Genomic DNA, 12,282 nt, shown 5'->3' with positions numbered 1-12,282 from the left:
TAGGTGTCAGTTTCGTTTTAAAAAATAGGTCATTTTTTAAATTTACTCAGATTGGTTGTGGTGCTGATTATTGAAAGAATTATGAACATCAGGTAGGGCATATGTTTTAATGTTTGAATATTCAGCATGGCTGTATATTTATTTCATTATCTTTTTTGTGACGTGGCCACTAGAAAAGTGGAAGTGATACATATAGGTCTCATTTTATTTGTATTGAACAAGCTGACTCAGAGGACTGTCTCCCATTTTAAAGCTCAGGTTGCCCCTCAAATAAAAATACAAAGTCCAACTGGCTAATTCTAAATGTAGTGTGGATATAAAGTATGTGTGCAATAGAAGTAGTAAAGTATTTTAATTAAAATTGAAATAGTGAAGTTTCAAGTTTATTTATTTATTCATTTTTTGGAGACAGAGCCTCACTTTGTCACACTCAGTTCTGTGCTGTGGTGTCAGAGTGATATCGGAATTTCATTCTTCAGTAGGTCCTTGGTCTCAGGGATCCCAAGAATGAACCCACGGACCACAGATCAGTGCTAAGATAGGACTTTTATTAGAAATTAGAAAGGAGGGCGGCGCCTGTAGCTCAGTCGGTAAGGCGCTGGCCCCATATACCGAGGGTGGCGGGTTCAAACCCGGCCCCAGCTGAACTGCAACCAAAAAATAGCTGGGCATTGTGGCAGGCGCCTGTAGTCCCAGCTACTCGGGAGGCTGAGGCAAGAGAATGGCTTAAGCCCAGGAGTTGGAGGTTGCTGTGAGCTGTGTGATGCCATGGCACTCTACCGAGGGCCATAAAGTGAGACTCTGTCTCTACAAAAAAAAAAAAAGAAAGAAAGAAAGAAATTAGAAAGGAATACATAAAAGCACCAGAGCTTCTGGAAGGGGGAAAGAACTGAAGAACTCTCTCGGGGGTCTCCATGTGGGCTCTTTTATCTAGGAGTCTTAAGTCTAGAGGATTACACAGGGCTGGCAGTTGGTCCTTTACTATCTTTGTCCCTTTGAAGGGATTAGGCAGTGTGCTCTTACCCAAGGTGGAACCACCCAAAAAAACACCACAGGCTGCTTTGCTCATGATCTTATCAGAACCCAGAGGATGTGTCCCGAAAAAGGCAGTCTTCTTGTGCCTGGAAATGGCAGTCTGACTTCTGAGCTCACCTGAGCCTAGAGAATGGGGGACTCCCTGTCTAGCCCTGTCTGGTAGAATCCTGTATCAACAGCTCACGGGATCTGTGGCTCAAGGAGTAGGGCGCCGGTCCCATGTGCCGGAGGTGGTGGGTTCAAACCCAGCCCCGGCCAAAAACCACAAAAAAAAAAACAAAAAAAACAGCTCACAGGAACATCAATCTCCTTGGCTCAGGAGATTCTCTTGCCTCAGCCTACCTAGTAGCTGGGACTACAGCCCCCCCCCCCAACACTGGGCTATTTTTTCGTTTGTTTTGTTTAGCAGGCCTTGTTCCAGTTGGAACCCACCAGCCTCCGTGCATGCGGCCGGTGCCCTAACCACTGAGCTATGGTTGCCCAGCCCACCCTGAAATTTTAATTTTAAATAGTAAACTATAGTAAATTGCACACGAGCTTTATGTCCACCCTTTATATAACTTTTCATCATTTTATATATATATGTATTATATATATACGTTGTTTCCCTGAGTGGAAAACATGTATTTACTTTCTGTTGATATATAAACACATATGTATGCATCTATAACTGAAATTAATAAAAGGATATCATTTCTGTTCAGTGCTAAATACAAATATCTCTCAGGCAGAGCTGCCTGCCAAGGAAGGAACAAAGCCCTGTGTTAAAAGAGCTATAAAATTTGTTAGGCAAAGTCCACGTTGTAGCTCAGCCCTTCCCCCCAACATTTGTACCATGTAGTCCTATGTAGTGGCTGTTAGTTGGGAGCTTAAACACCACCTCCTGCATGAAGCCTCCTGCAATGCCAGCGCCCTGGAGATCACAGGTATTTTCACACTTCTCTGAACTGTCATAGACAGCCTTTGCTTTAACTCCCAATGGTATTCATCTGTCTGTAAGGTTACTGAGTTCTTTTTTTTTTTTTTGAGACAGAAACTCACTTTGTTGCCCTCCATAGAGTGCTATGACGTTCCAGTTCACAGAACCCTTCAACTCTGGGGCTTAGGAGATTCCCTTGCCTCACCCTCCAGAAAGTTGGGCCATTTTTTGTTGTAGTTGTCACTGCTATTTTAGCTGACCCAGTGGGCGGCTTCTAACCCGTTACTCTTGGTATATGGAGCCGGTTCCCTACCCACTGAGCCACAGGCGCAGCTGGGTTTCTGAGTTCTTTACGTGTGTTTTTACCTAGACATCACCATGTAAATTGAATACAACTTCACAGCAGAGTCTAACTCCTATTTAAATAATACGTGCCCAAGCCTGGCACAGACGAAACACTCAGCAAATAGCTTCATTCCTTTTTTCGAAATTTGTTAAATAGTTACTGTCTGACAAGCTGGTGGCCCTGGAATATCAGATAAAGTCATGATCCCTGCCCTTAAATTAAAAAAAAAAAAAAAAAAAGTGCTGTGGGGAAGAAACTATTAGCATTTTGGCCTCTTCCAGCCTCTTGGAGGACTGGAAGACTTCAAAGTCAGAGAGGTGGGCTCTTAGGCCCTATCCAATCAGGGATGCTCCAATATGAACTGTGCAATCAGATGCACAGCCAGAAAAATGAAGGCGGCTCTGTGATTCTGATTAGTGTTTGTCACTTGAGCTGGGCTGTGAGCTGGGGCCTCCTCTTTAGAGGTTTCATTCCTGGAGATTCCAAGTGTCTCTGCAGCAGCGTCTGTCACCCTGTGACCTGCAGGTACTGGGAGATCTGTTGGGAGGACATCGGGACATCCGGGGAGCTGGGAAATGGTGAGTACAGGAGACTGGATGTCCTGAGAGGGGGAGGGTCGTGGTTGAAACCAGAAATGGCTGTGGCGGAACTGGGCAATTTCCCTTCAGTTTTAGAGTCTTCAGACTAAAGTTTGCAACTGGCACACTTTGGTCCTTGGACCCCACTTGGTGAACGGTGAAGTCGGGCAGGGAGTTGGGACCCTGTTGCTCCAAGTGTTTTCTGAACCTGTTAGTTGCACCACGGCCCAGAGCTCTCTGAGCAGCTTGTTTAACTGCCTCACCAGGCATCCCTCGCTGGTGGTGACATTAGAAGGGTCCTTAGGGAAGAATCTCAACTGAGTGTGTGGGGCTTGTTCATGAGAGGGGCTGTAGTCTGTGGGATCCTCACCCCTCCATTCTTTTGTTAAACAAACTGAAGTCTGGACGAGGTAGCTCACTCGGTTGCTGAACTGAAAGTGGCTCAGTAGCCTGTTGTAGTTAAACACGGGACAGGGAGTTGATGCGCAGAAAGACTTTATTATAAGACAGGCTAGCAATTCTGGAGAACATCAAGAGAGTTTTTTTTTTTTTTTTTTCTTTGTAGAGACAGAGTTTCACTTCATCACTCAGGGTAGAGTGCCATGGTGTCACACAGCTCACAGCAACCTCCAGCTCCTGGGCTTAGGCTATTCTCCTGCCTCAGCCTCTGGAGTAGCTGGAACTACAGGGGCCCGACACAACATCCGGCTGTTTTTTTGTTGCAATTTGTGCAGGGCCAGGTTTGAACCCACCACCCTCAGTATATGGGGCTGGCGCCTTGCCCACTGAGCCACAGGCTTACCCAGGAGAGTAATTTTTTAAATTCTGTTTTTTCTATGTAACAAATTTTAATAATTTATACAGGGAATAATTTCACAAGCACATTAGAAATATGTGATTAACAACATGTAGGCAAGTTAAATACATATGACAATTTTAAACTAATCAAAACCGTCATCAACAAAACATTAAACATGCTATTAACTTATTCTATAGTGCCTCATTACTTTCTCCGGTTTTTTTTTTTTTTTCAAGATTATTATCTTTATTCCCTATTTCTGGTTTGGCCTGTTTGACTGACTTAGTCTTCCTATGTTTTAAGGTGAAATCTCACTTCAGAAATAGCTAAGAAAGGCTGTAGGGTTTTCTCTGTCTATCACATTCTCTACTTTTATTTATTTTATTTTCAATCTATGAAATTGATTTAAAATGAAAATAATTTTAAATAATTTAAAATGTGCTATGGCTACTTAAATTGACATGTGGGCTGTGCTAGTTAATTTTGTTTTTTAAATTTGTGAAACATGGCTGAGCATGGTGGCTCTGGCCTGTAATTCTAGCACTTAACTTCCTGAAACATGGAAATTTCCAAGTTCTGTGAAATCCTGTAGTTCTGTAGGGGCGGAAATAGCATCTCCCACTTGATTTAAACTGGCCAATGAGAAGGGTATCTGTGGGGTGGAACTTTTTGACTATCAATAAAAATGGAAAGACCAAGGCAGTCGGGGAGCGTGGCCATTTGGAATTCTTCTATGCCTTAAGCTCCTGGCTGGTGAATAAAGCCCTTCCTCTTATAAACGTGGTGTTTGGGTGCTCTTTCTCTCTGTTGGGCCTTATCTTCCTGCAACAATAATATGAGTTTTCAGGTGATTGTTTAAAAAAATCAAGAGATGAAGCAAGAAATTACTGATCTGTAATGGAGAATGAGTAGGATTATGATTAGTGATTTTATCATCAGTTGAGATTGATAAGTAGGAGAGAAAAGCCAGAATTGCTAGGAGGGGTAGCTAGAAGGGGAAAATGAAAGAATAAGAAAATTGTGTTTCTTGATGGAGAAAGTCTTGGAAGGTGCCCTGCAGTCACAAATTTTTAAAGGCTCCAAGGAGGTCTTTCCAACTTTGAACATGTGAGTGTAGCCAGGCATCCTGAGAAAAGTTATGGAGAAAAGGAAAAAACTGGAGGAGAATGTTATACATTTATTAGGAAGTGGATTCTTTAGGTATCCTGGTGAGTTTGATGTTGCAGGGGGCAATACTTGAGATTTCCAGTGATAGTTCTTCAGTGTTGGAAGTTTTCCCTATGTAGAACACTGTTTTATTCAGAATCAGTGAATCATAACTGGGGGGTCCACAAGGTGAACAGCCATGGGGTTGCTGTAAAGAACCATGTGCAGGCCTGCCCAAGAAGGATGTAAAGTCTTGCAGGGCACTAATTTTGTGAAATGTTGTACAAGGATGCTATTCATTTGTTCTACTTCTCCTGATGATTGGGGTCTGTAAGGCACTGAATTTCTAGGGCTTATTAGATTTGGGAGGTTATGTGGCTAATGAAAGCTGGGCTTTTGTTGCTCTGAATAGAGCTGGGGGGATGGAATCTAGGAATGATGTGGTGTCCTTTACAGTGAATAATGGCAGATTGCTTTGGAAATCTAGTTCCATTTAGGAGGCCTTTAAGGAGTATGGCATTGATGATGGAGGAGCGTTGGGTGGTCATGAATCCCCTTTTTTGCCTTATGGCTGCATGGTGGAATTGTAAGGCTTCAGTGAGGGCTAGGAATTCTGCTTGTGAGGAAGTGCCCAGAGGCAGAGTTACAAAGGTGATAAAGTGGGAAGAAGACATAATAGCAAAAGCTGTCTTGGCAATGGAGTGAGCAGTGGGCTTAAAAGAACTGACATCAGGTGGCACCTGTGGCTCAAAGGAGTAGGGAACTGGCCCCGTATGCCAGCCAGAGGTGGCGGGTTCAAACCCAGCCTAGGCCAGAAACTGCCAAAAAAAAGAAAAAAAGAAGAACTGCCATCAATAAACCAGGTGTCTTCAGGATTAGGTAAGGGAATAAGAGAAATATTTGTGAAAGGGTGTAGTGTTACAATAGGATCTACAGGGAGGTCAGATCCAGAGAATGGAGGGGATGTTGGGGAGGGGTTGGAAAGGAGCAGGATGGGTAGTGAGAGGTGGAAACCAGCAGGAATTGTCAAGGTTGCTTGCAATTTTGAGACAGTATCTCTACCTAGTAGGGGAATATTACATGAGGGAATAATAAGGAATGAAAGTGGGAAAGTGTCCAGAAAGTGTGCAACATAAAGATGGAGTAACATGGGGTAGATTACATTACCATCAATATCCATCATCAAGGTCTCTGTTCTAAAGAACCTTTATAACATGGCAGCATAGAAGGGGTTGCCCCATGTCTATTAAAAAAGAATTTGGCTTATCCTCCACTAGCAAATTCCTCCAGAGTTTAGACTTTTTAATTATCAATAGGGACACTATGATTCTCCCAGAACCATGATTTTTTTTTTTTCTTTTTACAAAGCAGTATATATATCTTGTTGAATATTGTCTGGGCAACAGGTAGTCTTCTGGGTTATGAGATGTTAATCACAATGCTGATACGACTGGAGGCCTCTGCTGATTTTTCAAACCCCACAGGGTGGACACCCTAAATCTCTCTTCAGCCCTCTTAAAAGGCACTTTAAACTTCTAAACTTAGGTAAGCAGAAGCTTTCCCAGGAAAGTGCTTGTCGCTGGGATCACTGCTGAGTGGCTATCCACTTACCCAGTGTGCCAAAACCAGTCTCACTCTGCCCCTGAGGGTTAAGGCTGTAAAGCAGCTCAGTTCTCGCCTTTAGACTCCTCAGTCACTAGGTTACTAGCTCCTGCCCCATCCTTGCTTTGCAACCCTGAGGGCAGAGCTTGCTGGGGCAGTTCTCTTACAATGGCTCCCTGCGGCCCACAGCTGAACACTATTAGCTCCGTCTTGCTCAGCTGCTCAGTCTGGGGCCCTAGACCATGGCCAAAGTTCTCTGCAGTCCTGCTCAAGCTCTCCCTAAGGCAGTTCAACTGAGTGCCAAGTCCAAAAACACCAAAACAGTTCACAGGTAAGGCCTTTCCAGTTTGTAGTCTCACTGATGCTGTACTTACAGCTGCTGGTGGGATTAGACCCATCAAACACATTCAACCACTTGCCAGTTTTCCACTGTTTTTGTCCTCCTCTTCGGGTCCAGAAGTCTCTTGCTGACTCCCTGTAACCTCAAAGGGATGATTATAGGCGGATCCCACCAGCCAGAGATGCCTGGAGTCTTATCTCCCCATACTCACCGTGCCCAGCTGCAGGGAAGCTGTTAACTCGGCTGCCATCTTGCTCTCACTGTCCTGAGATTTATTAAATGGCCAAGTTCCTGTGAACAGGTTTGCTATATTGTGTTTAGGTCTCCAGTTAAGATTCCATATTGTTCTGTGATTCAACCAAGGAAGAAATTGTATTTTCTTGGGTTCATATAGATTATTACAAAGTATACTGAGGAAGCCACTAATTCCTTTTTCTGATCTTGTAGCTTATCAGCCACAGTCAATGAGGTAGTAAATCTATGCTTTAGCTGACTATTGATTTTCAATGTAGACCCCGTATTGAAAGGAGGATAAAATAATTTCCAGTGAACTTAGAAGGTCAGTCTTAGTACATTACATTAAAATTCTCTTTCCAGGCAGTGCCTATGGCTCAGTGAGTAGGGTGCTCTCCCCATATACTGAGGGTGGTGGGTTCAAACCCAGCCCCAGCCGAACTTGCTAGCAGCATCATGAAGTGTCGCTTCAGTACTTCCCAAAACTGATGTGATGTATTCTTCTTTAATAAGTTGTAATTTAGTTTCTGGCAAATGTTTTTGAGTGCTTTCAAGTTCCTGTGTCTTATTTTGCAGGTCATATTTACACTGGTCAAGTTCATTTTTATTAGTCATAAACAACTCTGTAACCTTTTGCTTGTCCAGTTCCTTCTACACTACCAACAAGTTTCTATTACATGTTATGCTTCCATGACAAAGAATCTTCTGCAAATGCAAATCCCCTCAATGTCTTAACTAGAGATATGATTCATTAAAGGAAAATCGTGGCTCCAAGTCAGGTGACGCGCTCCACCTGCCACCTCTTCTTATCCACACGGGGACTCGCAGCCCAGCTGGCAGGGCTTCAGCAGTGTTGCTAAATGAGATTTCTGCACCTGCTCATGACTGTTTCTGAAGATGTTCACCAATACTGCTTTCTTCTGGAGGTCTTGAGCCCTCAAAAACTGTCCTGTACAGACAAATCCTTCTTCCTTGTGGTCAGAGACTGACGTTTAAAGTCTTGGGCTTCAGATTTTATTTTAGTTCACTTCACAAATGGTGCTTCTGAGGGGAAAGATTCACGAGCAGACGAAGAGCTGTCATTCAGCCGGTCTGGCCCCTTGGGTCGTCTCCCTGAACCCACCCCGCCCCGCCCCAGGGTCGGAGCCAGGGAAGACAGGCCCAGGGGCAGAGGCACGCGGGGGAGGTGCTGCTCCCGGGAGGAGGCACCCGTAGGCCTCACAGTAGTAACTTTGGCACCACGATTGATCGCTTTGCTGGAGGAGCTTCTGAGCCAGCAGTGGTTTTGCCCTGAGGGGTTGCCTGCAGAGTGGCGCAGGCGGGGCGGGCTCCTCACAGAAAAGACAACCTCTAGCCGGGCCGCCCAGATGGATGGCCTGGGGGAGTCCCGCCACAGCCCCTCCTCCCGCCTTTCCTCCTCCTGGCGCCCCCCACCTAGCTCCCCAGCCGCGAGCACATCCCAGCACCTCCCCCTTCAGAACCGCGAATCTTTAACCGCTAGGCCCAGAAGGTCGGGAAATGCAGGCATCTTTTGGGTGCATCCAGGAACCAGGTCCCCAGGAGGACTTGGGCAGAATTTTGCCTTATTATGGGAATGCATGCAGACCAAATTCTCAGAAGAACTTGGTTTCTTGAACTTCCAGTGACGCCTTCTGCAGGCTGGACACAGTTTGAGGGCAGGGTTTTGCTTTGGGCATAGTTTTGCCTAGTGACCTGGCCTGCCACCTTTAAAAGTCCCAGAAGAAGTCTCATTTTTTTAGAGTACTCTATGGAATTTTGAGAAACTACTTGGTTTTGCCTATTGGCAGAAGCCAATAACTGGAATCTTGAGAGCCGCTGCCTTTTAAAAGCATCCTCATAATAATTTAAAACTTTAAAAGCCAGGTTAATAAGATCTCGTTTAGGGGCTTGGTTGCCTTGGGGAGATTTTTGGAGTTTTTTCTCGATGTCAAGTGCAGAATGAGATAAAATACATGTTAACAATGCGTCTGCCTTTGTAGCTCTCCAGGGATAGGGTAGTTTATAGCTGGAGAGCTTCATTAAGACGAGCTAAAACCTGGGCAGGATTTTCATCTCATCTTTGGGTAATTTCTTTTAACTTTTCATAATTGACAGCTTTACTGGCTGCTCTCTTTTGTCCTTCTAAGAGACAGTGGACCATGTGCTTATGGAGGCAGATTCTAGTAGCATCAGTTTGGTAATTCCAATTGGGGTCCTCTCGGGGAAGAGCCCTAGAGCCTTCTGGCAAATTTTAATTTATTCTGCATAGGTTTTCAGCATAAATTTGGGCTTGATTGAGTCCAGAGTTGCTCTCTTTCCTCCGAAGTTAGAGTGGAGGTGAGGATAGCATATAAATCATGCCAGGGTAAATCATATGATTTAGTTAGATATCTAAATTCTTGAGAGTATTTTTTGGGATCCGTAGAGAGTAAGCCTAATCCTTGATTATGTGGGAGAAGTCTGAGAGAGAAAATGGAACCTGAATTCTGACAATGACTTCCGTTCCCATAACCTTTTGGAGAGGGTATAAGGGTTGGGGTATTTTGGAAGTGGAAGGTCTAAAGGTGTGGCCAGACCTAGGATGGGGTGGGGAGATGAGTCTGCCATATTTTTTTCTGTCCCAGATCCACTATCTTTTCTTGTCTTAGTCCTGGTCGGGGAGTTGGAGAAGGGGGAGGAGGGGCGGAAGCTTTTCAGTAGGGAGTAGAAACGCCATTTTTTGTTGTTGTTGTTTGTTTGTTTACCTTGTGTTAGGGAGTTGGCAAAGGGGGGAGGGGTGTAAGTTCGAGAGGTGAGGAGGAGGGGTGGAAGTTTACCGGTAGGGAGGAAGTTGATGGGAGGGTTATATGCTGGATGGAAAGAAGACAATGCAGAGTCATATGAGTCTGCACAATTTGGAGGTATTTGCACAAGGAGAATTTAAGAGGGTTCACAGGAGGAACACAGGGAAGGAATATATTGACGTGTGAGGAATGCATGAAGGTAAAGAATGTCCGACCATTTGGCTAATTTGTGACAGTAATTTTTGAAAGCAGTGAGACTTGAGATATCGAAGGTGCCATGTTTAGGCCAATGTGAATCATTGCCAAGTTTGTACATAGGCCAAGCATTATTATATAAAAAAATGAGACACTTAGGTTTGAGGTCAGGATAGAGACGTAGAGGTTTCAGGTGAGTTGGAAGACAGCATAGAGGTGAAGAAGGGGAATTTTTTTTTTTTTTTGTAGAGACAGAGTCTCACTTTATGGCCCTCGGTAGAGTGCTGTGGCATTACACAGCTCACAGCAACCTCCAACTCCTGGGCTTAAGCGATTCTCTTGCCTCAGCCTCCCAAGTAGCTGGGACTACAGGCGCCCGCCACAACGCCCGGCTATTTTTTTGGTTGCAGTTTGGCCGGGGCCGGGTTTGAACCCACCACCCTCGGTATATGGGGCCGGCGCCCTACTCACTGAGCCACAGGCGCCGTCCGAAGAAGGGGAATTTTGATTGAGTGGTGCCCATAGTGAAGACTGGGGGAAGAAAACAAATAAGATTAAAGCTAACACAAGGAGGCTGTTCAGGGAAAGTAAAGTGAATTTAGGGACCAATAAAACAATGGAGACTTCAAGAAAATGATGAAGACTGCAAGCCAAGAGGGCATCTTCTGCCTTTACTTGTCAGCCAAATCTAGGCCTCCAGGAAGATCCTAGATGAGTGAACCTGGTTCACTGGACAGAACTACCGAAAACTATCCACCCAGAGTAGGTTTGGGGAGAAGATTACCTGTACTCTCCACTTATAACTTCTATCAAAAGAGGGCAGTATCTCTATACGTGACCTCAACCATCTGGAAGGACCTGGGCCCACAGTAGGGACCAGAGGGTAAGACAGGGAGAGGGAAATTCAGTCTTCCTGTGCAGCTAAAAGGAGGTAAGAGATCATATATAAATACTTAAGAGTGCAAAGAGATGGGGGAGAGGAGGAGACAGGGTAGGAATGGGAAGAGTAAAGAAGTGAAGAAAAAGTTTTTAGAGAAAGGTTCACCTTAGTACAAAGTGGATGAATGGTGGGTAAGGTCAGAGTGCAGCAGTTTTCTTCATCTCATGGGAATAAGGGTCTGTTTGGTTAGGTTCCATAGGGTGTTTTTTCAGCCCCCCAAGTGGCCTTTTTCCCAGGGAGTCACAGGTACCATATGAAAAGTTCCAGACCCAATGATAAAATCATTCCAAGACTTGAGACGTAAGGAAAACATAGATCCTATTCACGCAATTAAAGAGGACTTTATTCCACCTAGAGTACAGGTAGGATGAGATTCCTGACCAGGGAGAAAACCACACGTGGGTGATGGCGGACCAGGATTTAAAGGGTTAGGGCAGTCAGGATTGGTGGCATTCCTATTTCCTGGGAGGGATATGAGTTTAACCTTCTCTTGGTGGGCCTTAAACCTGACCCTTCCTGGGTGGACCATGAACCTGACCTTGTCTGGTGGGGCAAGTTTATTTGGGGAGGTACACCAGGTCAATCATTTAGCTGGGCTAAAAAGGTGTAGTCAACTACTATAATTTTCAGGGATGTTAGTATGTTAAGTTACTTTTGACCAGTTGTACTGAAAGTTTTGTACCTAGGGTAGAAAATGGGTGATTGCTACGAACAAAGTTTTCCTGTGTTGTAGCAGGGATAGATGAAAAAGACTGGGTGCCATATAATGAGAACTGTCTTGAGGGTAGCTTGGTGTATATCTGTTGGCATATGGTAGAAAGGCAGTTAAGTTACATTTAAGTAAGGAATTATTCAGGTTAGTGTATCAAAATGGGCAATGTTTAAGCTTGATATATTTATGACTAGTTGTTGCGTGAATTGATCAAGCCAGTCTCAGAGATAAGACCTACAGTCAGAATGTCTTGGAAGAGAAGGGGGCTGCAGCTCTCTCAAGCATGCAGCAACCCTAGTTTATTTCTTCTCACTTATATACCCTAACAATAAAGCATTCAGCACGTACACACATAATCTTAAAATTACAGCACAATAAAGTTACAAAGAATTCACGAATCTTATTTATCTCTTTTTCCTTCAAAGAACAAAGTATTCATCTGTAAAGAACAAACATAATCTTTAACTTAGCAGCACAATAATTCCTGACCACAGCATGCTCTGTTTTCAGTGCCTGCCTCCCACTAGATTAGTTTTCTAATCTCTCCAGAGGGTCTTCAAAGGAATATCTCTTCCTGCAGACCTTGAGAAGAACAAAGTTATGGCAGCCTCTAATGTGGCTTGGCTACAACTAGTAGTTTCAATTTTCAGTTG

The 12,282-nt window shown here is 44.3% G+C and overlaps 1 protein-coding gene across 1 annotated transcript in view; it reads left to right on the top strand.

Moving 5' to 3' along the window:
* The first annotated feature begins 2,811 nt into the window (after nucleotides 1-2,811).
* The window catches only part of LOC128572923 (zinc finger protein 91-like), a 41,961-nt gene continuing 32,490 nt past the window's right edge, over nucleotides 2,812-12,282 (top strand). Inside the window, exon 1 of the mRNA XM_053573080.1 lies at nucleotides 2,812-2,878. The gene's annotated coding sequence lies outside the window, so the exon portion shown is untranslated. The remainder of the gene's footprint in view (nucleotides 2,879-12,282) is intronic.

The sequence above is a fragment of the Nycticebus coucang genome, chromosome 20 (assembly GCF_027406575.1).
Source record: "Nycticebus coucang isolate mNycCou1 chromosome 20, mNycCou1.pri, whole genome shotgun sequence".
Classification (NCBI taxonomy): domain Eukaryota; kingdom Metazoa; phylum Chordata; class Mammalia; order Primates; family Lorisidae; genus Nycticebus; species Nycticebus coucang.
The sequence above is the reverse complement of the archived record's forward strand: the minus strand, read 5'-3'. Positions and strand labels throughout refer to the sequence as shown.